General features: G+C 32.8%; 1 protein-coding gene across 5 annotated transcripts in view; it reads left to right on the forward strand.

The window, feature by feature from the left end:
• Window positions 1-2041: 2041 nt before the first annotated feature.
• LOC112454697 overlaps window positions 2042-13168 on the forward strand; it is a 40149-nt gene continuing 29022 nt past the window's right edge. For 3 of the 5 annotated variants that reach the window (XM_025016223.1, XM_025016224.1, XM_025016225.1), the window contains exons 1-2: window positions 2042-2080; window positions 2163-2500. The gene's annotated coding sequence lies outside the window, so the exon portion shown is untranslated. The remainder of the gene's footprint in view (window positions 2081-2162; window positions 2501-13168) is intronic. The other 2 variants (XM_025016222.1, XM_025016221.1) reach the window with 2 other exon arrangements.

The raw sequence follows: 13168 nt of genomic DNA on the forward strand, positions 1-13168 counted from the left end.
AAAAGCCTAGAAGATGGAATATTTTCTTCTAGAAACCGTACAACTTTTGTATGAAACATTTTTCTGTAAAACTTATAGTTTTCGAGATTTTTCAGGGTTTCCATACTTTTCCCACACCCTGTATATATATATATATATATACTCGCTTTCGGCTCGTGCGTCCACTCCGCACTCGTGTCCAATTTTCAACTTTCCGCACTTATTACACAAATAACTATTATATTACACGTGCGTGAAAAGTGGCCCATTCCGCGCGCGCCATCTGTGCGACAAATAGCTAATTCCATGATATACGAGAAATTTCTCACTATATTCCCGCACTGAGTGCGGGACTAACTATTTCTGCATTGAATCCTTTTATTATTTTAGAAAATAAATTATATTATCAATATATCATTTAAATTAAGTCTACGTTTCCTGCAGGAAGTTTTCGTGCATCGCATTTATCAGATTTCATATAGTTTATGCTATAGGTGATTGTTTTAATGAATTTTGTATGTATGTACATACATACAGTCGGCTACTAAAAAAAAAAGGTTGCAACATATAAAATTGGCCGCGTATCGGATTTCTTCAGTTCTTCTTCTTCTTTAGGTAATGGCTCCTAAGGAAGAAGAAGAAGTCCGATACGCGGCCAATGTTTTGCAACCTTTTAGGCTGCGTTCGGAAGCTATTTGGATGTACCCAGCGTCGTTCTATCTTTGTTACTTACTGAAAATTGTCTATCTATATATATAAAGAAGATGTCCTGACTGACTGACTGACTCACTCACTCACTCACTCACTCATCAACGCCCAGCCCAAACCCCTGAACCGAATTTTTACCAAAAGTATATGAAATAGGGATAGAATTTTCCGGGGAGTGCCACTGTGTATAGTTTACAATTTTACACTCCACTCACAATACAACAATTTCAACTAATGCGTAATTTTTAATTGTAACTGTAACTATTGCTATATTTATTCTAACCGACTGACTAATTTTGTAATTCGACACTGAAGATGCCCAGATAGCCAAATGCTGTGAGTTTGCTGCCATATTGCCAACAAGCAGCTTGTCGTTAATGCAACTAATTTTGACAAACTCGGGACAAGGTGAGACAGCATTATGCTTGTCGGGTTGAACTCATATGAATTATATTTCTATTAACAGCAAATTGATTGCAACGTAACAGCATCAATTTGTGAGGGATTTGTGACAATTTCATATTGTCAACACTTCGTTAGCAACGAAATACAATTAAAAAACTTCATAGTTTGATGACATATATACAATAACGGATGGAAATCATTATATATATATATATATATATATATGTGTGTGTTGTTGCCGTCATGTTTGCATCATGATGCTCAAGATGGAACGATGAATCATTCATTGCTGTCATGTTGCTGGCATGTTGCAGACAACATAACGTACCAATATTGCTGACCGTTTGCTCTTGAAATTGCGTCAACTGATTGCATGTATAAGCAGTCACGTAGCTGTATTTGTGTTCTATTTCGATGTCAGCAAATTTACAGCAAATATATGAAAACACATGCAATGCATTAGTTTGCTCAATATGCTCTATCACGCTTGGCAATCTGGGATTTGATGTTAAATGTCGCTCACAATTAACTGATTATTGACTTATTGACAGTATTGAATCTGAGAGCGACCACCGGAAGTCATGTTCTGATGCACCCTCTGAGAAAATGCAACTCAACTACGTCCGTTTTGCTCGGTAACAGTAGTATGTATGTACATACATATTTCGTGTCCGTGCTATGGTTCATGTCCGAACTACTCATTGTCAGATGAAAGATAGTCGAGATGATTGTCGGTTTCGATCCTCATCTATTTATCTCATCTCGACTATTTTTTATCTGAGTAGTTTGGACATGAATCATATAGCACAGACACGAAATATGGCTGTTACCGAGCGAAACGGACATAACATAGTTGAGTTGCACTTTCTCAGGAGGCGCATCAGGATATGACTTCCAGTGGCCGCTCTCAGTAGGTTTCTCTCTGATATTGATTAGTAATGTCAGAGAGAAACAGGCTTCTCTCTGGTACTGTAAATCTTTTTAACACGTGGGTAACAGTTTTTCTGCATCGTATCTAAGAATAGTCTTATTTATTATAAAGTTATAACAGTTGTGTATTTCAATATTAGGTTTTTTTTCTATTACTGAACTGGCTGCACTAGTTCAAGAAGTGTACACTAGAGCGTTTTCTATTGCGGAACTAGTGTCAACAGCGCTGTTCATTATTGCAGTGCAGCGAAACTCAGTGCAACAGTTCACTGAATTGACTGCACTAGTATAGTAGAGGCCTCTTCTTTTCAGCTAAACTTCTCTGCACGGTTCATCTTTCTTCTTTTTCTTTTCATGTTGGAAAGAAAAAGAGAAAAGACAAACCGTGCAAGAAGTTCAGCTGAAAAGAATAGGCTTTATTAGGTCTGGAGCCAGTGCAAACAGTGCAAGAACTACGAATGGCCGTCAAAATCGAAAAGTACGTCATACAATAACATCAAGTTAAGCAATAAGTATAGAAATAAAGGATTTCCTAGATTAAACATACTTTATTAATATTATTGTAATACGTAACAAATAATGTATAAATTTTATATATGTATAAACTATACAATCGTCGCTATATTTGTTGTTGGAAGAATAATGTCAAATTTGAAAGGCTATAAAATTTTATGCTGATTTATAACAATATATTACACTTGCATATTTTTTCAAGTAATTTAATTCTATTTTTATTTTACAAGTAAATTTTTATTTTTTCCATGAATTGAAAATATAAGCACTGAAATCCGTGTATATATACATTTTTTTTTACTTATTTTCATAACATTTTCATTAAAATGCTGTGTCACTTTCCTTTATTTACTAAAGTTAAAAAATCGAGAAGCAATAAACAATCAAGATATCAATAACGTAAAATATGATTTATTATTAACTAAATAAATTTGACAGTTCGTTTCGAACTTCACTGAGAACTCCTTCTTTACCCGATACAAAATAATATAAAAAGAGTTAGAGGAAGTTTGGGCATTTTAAACCACCCTAAAGGTGAAATTTCATGGGCAGTGAAAAGCAGCAGCAGATCGTACTGATTGGCTGCAAAATAGAGAAGTTCTCGAGTTTTTAGAACTTCTCTATTTTGTAGCCAATCAGTACGATCTGCTGCTGCTTTTCACTGCTTATGAAATTTCACCTTAAGTCTTTTTCAATATAACTTGAAAACTACATGTTAAGGTGGTCTTTTCGCGGACCCAGCTAGTCAAGTAACAGTCCGTCATGAGGTAATTGAAAACAAACATATTGACAAACATTACACAACATCCCAATAATTATAATAATATAATATGATTTTACACGCACGATTTAATCGTATTTAATTATTTACTAATTAAAAAAATATCACAATAGTAGTGCGGTTGGACTCGATTTAGGTTAGGTCAATACTGTATATTTAACATATATCAAATTTAGGTACCTATCTAATACTTGTTCTCACGAAAGGACCACCTTAAAGATAGCTGAACTTTGTTTACGCTGAGTTGTAATGCCAAATGTTTGTTACAACGTGTTCCTAACCTTAAAGTGAGTTTAATGTTGTAACAAAATTTTCGAAAGTAGATTTTTGTCGGGTAATTTGAACCGTGTCGGGCAAGGTAAACCACTTTATTAATCTTGCAAAAAAATAATTTTTGTCGTGTTTTGAGGCATTAATAATAAGTATTTAAAGTGTAATAATAAAATAGTCTATAATAATTATTATATTATATATTTTTTTTAATTTTAATTTATTACAATATTCACCAGCTTTTTTCATAAAATGGATTTTTTAGCTTATTCCGGATATACAACGAGTTGATAAGCCATGGATCAAGTCTCGTCTTGTTAAGCCGTAGAATTTTGCTTCCACCATCTCGACTTGTCCGACACACACATCACTATTTTTACCTTTTCATATAAATAATAGAAATGTACACCATATGACACTTGCTAAGTATGCTTACTAAAGTTCTATCTTACAATTAGTTTTACATGCAACAAAAAGCAATTAAGAATCTGTTAAGTAGATTAACTGCAAAATAATTTATATACTCACCTTACGCTGTATGCGATACACGATTTCAATTTTAATTTGTTATTTAACGACACATTGTACCATGCTACTACTTTGTATGTTATGTTATAGAGCCGGCAACTAATAATTCCACTGCTGTCCGCTAAATTGTAACACTTAATATTCTAGATATCGCGGTGGTTCTATTTAGAAGAGTATTTCACTTTACCCACCCTTCCTCTAAGTTATAATTATTAAAATTAAAAATTAAAAATAATTGAACATACAGATAAAAATAAAAAAGGCATATAAAAGACTAGAAACTAAAACTGAGCTACAAATAGTCTATCAAGAGACCACATATAAAAATTGAAAATACAAGTAGAAAAACAAAATATAAAATTGAAAAACAAGTAAATAAATAAAATAAATAATAATATGATAGATATTAACAGAAAAACCAGTTATTATCTAGATAAAGTAAAAAAAAATAAAAATTAATAAAACGAGAAACAGAAAAATGTAAATAAAATTAATAAATAAAAAGATTAAAAAAATGTCTATAATAAATATTCTTTGTTCAGAAGCGAGAAAATACTAAGGCAGTCGTCTTATTAGAGCATGTATTAGATAAAGTGCTAGATTCCGGATATTATATAAAAATATGCGATCAGCTTTACACCAAATTTTTTATACGGCTCTTTATCGACTATAGACTAGAAAGTGAGTAAAATCGCAAAAATCGTAAAATTACTATACTAGTTTATACTATACTATACTATACTAGTTTTATTTGGGACCCCAAATAAAAATGCCTCCGTCACGGTTTTAATCACAAAATTTTCAAATTTTTCTATTACACGAAATGAAAAAAAAACATGTCTTTTTGTAGATTAGATTCCAAGGAATCTAACGCCACCATAAAATATTTAGGGAGACCGGGGCTATCTGTCTGCGGGGGCTATGTGTCCACAGTACTAGCTGCTATCTCAAGTTTTAAAAGACAGATGTCGCTACCATTGTAACAAGTAGTTGAAAAATCCCCTACGTAAGAGATGTTTGTTTTCTTGCGATGCCTCTCGCAGACGCTTTATACGTTAAAATAAAAGCGAAAACAATTATTCACATTTTTCGACGGTCGAAAAATTTACTGTGCGACAGTAGTTTAACTCAAATTAAAGTAAGCAATGCATAATATTATCAAGTAATATATAGTTATCAGGTGTGAGAAACGTCAAATCTTAATTCCGCATAATCTAAAATTGGCAACATGGTAAAGTCTGAAAAACGTGGTCGGGGCTATCTGTCTTATTTTTGATGGGGCAATGTGTCCACACTTCAATGACGGATTGTACTTTTATAAATAGATAATGGTGCGTAACTACAAAAGAAAGACTTTCCTTAAGGGGATGCTAAAGCCGTCCAAATTACCGACAATTACATTTCAAAGCTCTCATTTTGAAACGGCTTTATAGATCGCAAAATCCTTTTACAGGAGTAAAGTAGAGGTACTAATGAAGGGTGGGATTGTCAAATAATTAGTAATAATTGAAAAAAATTTTTAAATGTTGTCATCTCATAACCTTATTTTCTGATATAAATAGTTGTATACGTAATATGTACGAAATTAAAGTTTCCCACCCTTCAGAAGACGTGCACAAACAATAACGTACCTTTGAAATTGAGATTGAAAGCCTGGAATAAAAATGAGAGCTTTGAAACGATCGTGTATATTTTTCACAAAAATATTCACGCAGAGCAGCAATTATGTCACAGCAGTAGTTCACGGATCTTGCGAGAGATGGCGAGCAATCGAAAAAAGGACAGATGTCATTTCGTTAGACAAAGACAGATATAGGGAAAACAAAATTAGAAAGGTTGACATTATCGACATCGAGGAAGTTCGCCAGTCACTGTAGGATCCCCTTAAGACGGATAAGGTAGACATATCTAATAAAATTATACTTAGAGCGATTAAAAGAATAAAAATCGAGCGAGAATCTTTTCACAAATACAGCATTAGACTTTGGAATAAGTGTTCAGGCTCTCACTCGCTACTGTAAAAAAGTGACCTACGAGCAGTTACTTGATCCTGCGATTCAAGAATCGTCACCAAATTTTTATTTTAAAAATACACGTTAAGTTAAATATGTATATGAGTTTATCTTAAATTATTGCGTATTTTCTATTTTAAATGCTGCCGAGAATATAGTAAAGACCCTAAATACAAAAGAAAAAGATTAAAGAATTGAGGGGACAAAAGAAACTCATTACATTGATTTTGCAACGGACTCAAAATCAGTTTGATGCCACCGTATATAAGCAAAAGTCAACTCTACGCAGAAATCCTGTCAAAAAATCTACACAAAGTGCTTACTATTGCTCTGACTCCAACGACTAGGCAGTTTTTTCAATATTATATATTAATAATAAATAATATTATAAATAATTATAAAAATTAATATAAATAATGTGTTTTTTATTATGTGGACGGATAGCCCCGCATATATGGGGCTATATGTATCTACGTTTGACTTGCCCACTTAAAAAATTCGCCTCTTTAAAATATTAAAAGATTAACGATTCTAATTGTTTTTTTTTATAGCAAGGTTGAAGGGTTATTGAAAATTTACTTGAAAAGTAACTTGAAAAAAGCGTAAAGTGTGGACACATAGCCCCGGTCTCTTCTAGTTCACCGGAGATTTCATTTAGAATTTGTTAGTTAATATTTGTGAAAATGAGGCAACCGAGCAGACATTTTTTTAGTCGAGGTGAGGTTAGGTAGACTTGGCAACGTCGCTGCCTAATGACTGTACTGATAGTTATGCGATAACTATGCTTTCCTTGGCCGGCTAAAAATAGTGACTGGCATTCTTTTCTTGCATTTCGATACTCTTTTTGGAGTAATTAGCACAAGTATTTTTCTTACCCATACTCCTCTCTGACAGCTCGGATGCACAGCCGATCAAAACCGATGAGTCAAACGAAAAATATAACAGAATTTATTTCTGCGATATAAAGATATATATTTTTTTTTACGTGTAAACTTTTACACCTTAATTCATAAAACTATTTTTCACGTAGGAAAATTATCCCAAGTGTCTTTCTAAACGTGATAATCAACAAGCCAGTCATATGACTAGCACGTAGCAAGTCGCCTACCTTAAATCGAAGTGGTAAAATTAAGTCAAGAAAGATGCTGGAAATGTGTGAATTGTGATCCACTTGATCAAATATGTTAGTCCATGATTTATAAGATAGATAATACTAAAAAATTAACATTTAATGTTTTAATGTAATTCGCGTTAAAGGGTAATATCCTATAAAAGTCAGCTGAAAATTAGATACTTGCAGAAATAGATGAAGAATCAGAAATCAAATTAGTGTGCGCTTTCAGATAAACGATAGAGCCTCTTATTTTTATCAACAGCATGTGAACGACTAAACACTGTTACCTGAGAAATAGGTATAAACATATAAAATCTGGTGGAGTGCCATGTTCTTTGTACACTACAGCGTTTTTTTTATTGCCCGGCTGCACTCTTACACTAGTCAATTCTCGCTTGCACTAGTTCAGTTCCAGTGCAGCATTAATTCAACAATAGAAAACAAACATATTGCAAGTACTGATTTGTTCACGTTATGTAAAGGATTTTAATAGTGGCAAAATATATATTAAAAATAAGTAACGTAACCTCAATGATAGTATTGATAGTAGTAATAGAGTAAAATATAGATATAATATATTATATTCCTATATTATATATCTATTAGTAGTCATTTTGCAAAAAAATTAATAAAAAATAGTTAAAAATTATTTTTTTTTTAACTCGCGGCAGTTCAACATTGTCGTACCCCCAGATAACAAAGCATACCGTGACAAATATAAATTATATAATTGTAAATAGAGTTACTTTTCGTGTGCTGCGTTTTTGTCAATATTTAATTGTATATAACTTAAAACTGCCAATAAGTGAACAAATATTCCCAAAAAATTGTCATCAAACAAAAGGCAAAGTAATAGCAACATTTTTTTATTTAATACAATAGCAATTTTCGGGAGTAATTATTTCCAATAAGGCTTTTTCCGAATTTTTATATTTTTTTGCGGCTTCTTGGTAAAAATCTTTGTTGTGACTCCGACAGTGATAAATCAATTGGAGGAGCCCAAAAAATATGTAACCTACCTATTTTTTCTTTTTTTAAGTATAATTTAACTTTCCACGCAAACGTGAAAATTACTTCTCTTAATATTGACACAAACTGAAATGATTGATTATCACTGTCGGAGTCACAAAAATTTTGGTAAAACTTCGGATTAAGGGTGACCTCACCGATTTCAATGACCTTGATATATGTTATCAAGGTCATGACCTCGAGTAACCTTCAGAAGGTTTTAACCGTCACTCGTTATTCGTTAAAAAGTTATTAACAAAAAATAGTTTGAAAAATATAGCAGCTATTTTGAGTGTTGGAAGGCATAAATGACTAATATATATGTTCGAAATAGTTCACGCATACACTTTCCACGCGAAACGAGATGCCACATGGGTTCGTGGCGTGCTTTACAAGCTCGTTTATATATATACATACTAGCTTATTCTGACCTTGATTATTTACATCCTGTAGCATTCGGTCTATTTGGCGTATTTGTGCTCATATTCTATCAGTCATCTTTTGTCAATTGTTGTTGTAAGACTGATACGACTTAAAATGAAACTTTACGAGTTTTTGGGAATATGTGATGATAAAAATAAACTTATTAATTATCTAATAAATCACAAAGTTCTGCGTGTTGTCCTCAATGTAATAATTTGATGGATTTTGATCGCAACTCTTTATTGTTTCGGTGTTACAATGGTGGAACGGTGGTGAAATATAAGAACGATATATAAATCACGGAACTCTGCACAACTTGTATCAGTTGTATCGTAGAGTCCACTCTTATAATAAAGTGTGGCACACTTTTGGATTGATGTTGTGTGGTAAAGTTAATGCGACTTTATTATAGTTAATAGTATATTTATTTTTGAAGATTGATCATAATTAAATAAACACAAAACATAAAATGCATGTATTTTATAAGAAATCTCGTTTCCAGATGCGGTGTCCAACCGTCTCCAATAAAATATGTTTAATAGTTCGTGCCTAATCGAGCGGTGTTCAATCATTACATGTCCAAACGGAGGTCACCCAATTTTCGAGTTCTCTTGTTAGATTATTTCGAAAGGCAATTATCTATATCCAGAATTAGATAAACAAGGAGAGAGATTTTATTTCACCAAGTAGCTAAGCCTGTAGACACACGATATGAAAGAAAAAACTAGATTCTATGCTGGATGACTTGTGTTGGTCCCTGATTGAGACGACGATGTTGAACTGCCGCCAGCTAAGACAAAAATAATTTTCAATTATTTCTTACCAATATTTTTGCCAAATGTAATTGATATTATTTCATTATTTTAAAATAAAAATGTCCAGAAGCGTTGAATTTTTGTTACTTTAAAATAAAGCCGGATTTGGCCCTAAAAATAGCTCAAAGTGGCCAACGTTCAAATTTAAATTAAAAAATTTCGATATAAAGGAAACGAATGGTACTGATGTGTTATGGATATACCCACCTATCAAATCCACTAACGGAACTTAACAATTATAAAAAGGTTTGATTTTGTTGTACTGTGTAATTAATAAATAAAGCAATATGTGTCTGTTTTTTATTGTAAAGTGGTGATAAAATAAAGAATATAAATGAGAAAGCACTTAATTCTTATTTATTTAACTTAGTCCATATTAATTTATGCAGATTTATTTATATTAATGTATGTACAAATACCTTATATTTGCTGACAAATAACATGAATAATAAAATATTTTCTATCAACAAATATATTAAATTAATCAACAAAAAATAAGAATTATAAGCTTTCCCACTGTATTCAAAATTTATTTGGTTACTCTCTGTCAAACAAAGTTTCCAATTCTTATTTTTCATCAACTTGTTCAAATCAATTTACTCGTATTAACTTATATTTATCATAAATAAAAAATGGAAAATAATAATTATGAACTTCTTTATTATATTTAAGATAATATTTAATGTCTATTCACATCAATCAGTATGCATTAAATGCATACTTTTTATACAGCGAAATATATAAATATTGATAAAAAAATAAGAATTGAGAACTTTGCTATGTATGCAATGCTGATTTTGATATTTAAATAAGTAAAAAGTTTTTATTTTTAAATAAGATAAAAAGTAAGGATAATGAATTTTTCACTCCTTTTAGAATATAAATTTAATATTTACTGAGGTGTATGTACATTTTTTGTACAAAAAACATCTTCAGTAATCTTCAATATTAGTAAAAAATTAACTTTAAAAAAAGGGGGAAAAGGCGCAAGTGTATACGTAAAAAATGTTCCACAAAAAAATGTTATTTTAATCTGCCAAAAAACTTGTATAAAGAATGTTAAATGTTTAATGTAAAATTATATCCTACTTAAAATTCAACAAAAGTAATGAAATCAAAAAATGACACCAACTGACAATAGAAAATTGTATTTACAAAAAATAGACTCAAGGTTACAGAAAAGTAATATTAAAACTTAAAATATTAAAGCATAGAGTATGAAATTGAGATTAAAAAACACTTGGCGCCATTACATGCGAGACGTATTTCCGCGTAATGCGTAACCGCGTAACCGCATAACCAATCAGAAGCGCGAATATGCGTAACCGAAAATACAAAACGCTTCTGATTGGTTACACTGTTACGCGTTACGCGGAAAATACGTGCCATGGAACGTCACCCTTAACAGAGTCACCCTGCGGTGACTGTCGGCGCGCGAGATCGCCGCAGGCGATCGATAGAGCGGAGATCAGCAACGGGTGAGAACAAAGCGGTCGATCAGTATTCGTGGTTTGCATGGGGTAAAACCGATATATATCCGGGCGTTCCGGCAAATACAATACGGAAATTACAAGACACGGCATATCAATAGCACGGTTGTACTCAATATGCGGTTAACTGAGAACGCTCGGTGGAAATAGAGCACACTCGCGGGTTGCGTAGAACGTGCGGAAAGCGGTATCGGCGGCCGAAAACGCTCGATAGACGTGGAGAACACTCTACACCCGGGTCATGTCGATACAATAAGGAGAGCGGTGCCGACGGCTAAGGACGTTCAATAGAAGCGGAAGACTCTCCACTCCAGGTCGTGGTGGTGCGGTAGGAAAGCGACGTCGACTGTCGAGAATAGCTTGACGGAAACAGAGTAATCTTTACCTGGAGGTCGATTGTGTATCGTGAACCCTAGTAAAAATGATAAAAGTGAGCATTTTCTTGATTGTGTAAGTTTCAATATAGTGAAAATACGAGATATTTCACGTGAGATTACTCGACAAGAATTTTGTGTCAAATAACACCAAATTGTGTCGAAATGTCTGTTTAAACACAATTAGTGTGTGCAAATGATCGATGATCATCTCGGATCTTTTATATGATCATCAAATATAATCGAGATTTTCTTTTTAGACGGGATCGTCTTGTATGACACTAATAAATTAGTGTTCTATCATTCTTTTGTATTATTATTATTCAATTTTGACATTGACCACATCAAATCCTGTGAGGGATCAGTAAGCCAGTTATATTAGACATCGAACCTTCTAATTAATCTTCCCAGGTTGCAACCACCATGAATCGCTTTGATTTGAGGTGCTGTAAGTGTCTACTGGGTAAGTCGTCCACAACAAGATGCATACGATAAAATTTGTCTCAAATAAATTCTAAGGCCTGAAAACAGCAAAAAACTAAGACTATTCCAAAAAATCAAAATTTTTTGCTTATATAGCTACAAACTAAAGAAAAAGGGTCTAAAAAATCAGTTACACCCTGAAAAGTATTTTTTGTAGTTCTCAAATGATGTGTGATTTTTTTGGAATTTTTACTTCCATTTTAAATGACGGAAAAAAATCACCGACGCAACATAAAAAAAACGATGAAATCGAGGGTTTTCGGGATCCAAGTCTCGGACTTTGACGGCGCGTGCAAGCTAAACGACTGACTTGACGATAAATGTTGTTCAGATTATTATTGTAGATAATTTTACGCTCTAAAAAAAAGATACGTATAGTTAGTTACCCTATCTTGCTTAATTTTCGAGATATTTGAGAAAAGATAAAAAAATCACGTTTTTTGTTGATAATATTGTTAATAACTTTGTAATGCGCATGCGCATTGCGAAGCAAATTAAATCCCACTTACAGCACCTCAAATCAAAGCGATTCATGGTGGTTGCAACCTGGGAAGATTTATTGGAAGATTAACCCCTTAAATTAGTCTAATATGACTGGCCTACAGGTGCCACTTGATTTATTAAAAAGATGAAAAAAGGGACCGTCGGTTGTGTATACATATATCCAAATTTAGGACGACGGCTTTTACGGTATAATACTTAAAATAAACGAAAGTACATTATAAAAATATTTTACAAGTGTTGTGTATTTATTATTTATACATATATAATACAAATGTTAAATTATGTTAATACATAATTTCCTTCTGTTTTTCCGTGATATTCGCATTATTTATGTTAAACTAGTTAAACGTAAATATAGGTACACAAAGGTCCCTTCTTCTTTTTAATAAATCAAATGGCGCCTGATTCCTCACAGGGTTTGATATAGCCAATGCCAAAATCGAATAATAATAATCCAAAAGAATGATGCAACACTAATTCACTAATGTCATACAAACACTACGGTTCCGTCTGAAAAGAAAATCTTGTTATTAGAAGTGCTAGAAAAGAAACTTATATGCATATAACTGTCTAGAATACTCTAGAATATAATTCATGTCTCACGAGTAATACTCCCGTGAGCATAGGGATGTCAAATTTTCACTTGGATCATAGCCAATCGCGCGTATCCTTCACGTGAGATGAAAGTGCGAAAAGTGACAATGTTCGACAGAGATACACAATTATTCCCTGGTGTTTGACTCGGGTCGGCTAGGATTTCGGAACGTGAGAACGAGTGATCGGACGAATCGGAAGCTGGCTCACGGCGGAATCTGTCTTCCAGGAAAAATT

This window comes from Temnothorax curvispinosus, unplaced genomic scaffold (assembly GCF_003070985.1).
Source record: "Temnothorax curvispinosus isolate PA1 unplaced genomic scaffold, ASM307098v1 QBEX01005269.1, whole genome shotgun sequence".
Taxonomy (NCBI): domain Eukaryota; kingdom Metazoa; phylum Arthropoda; class Insecta; order Hymenoptera; family Formicidae; genus Temnothorax; species Temnothorax curvispinosus.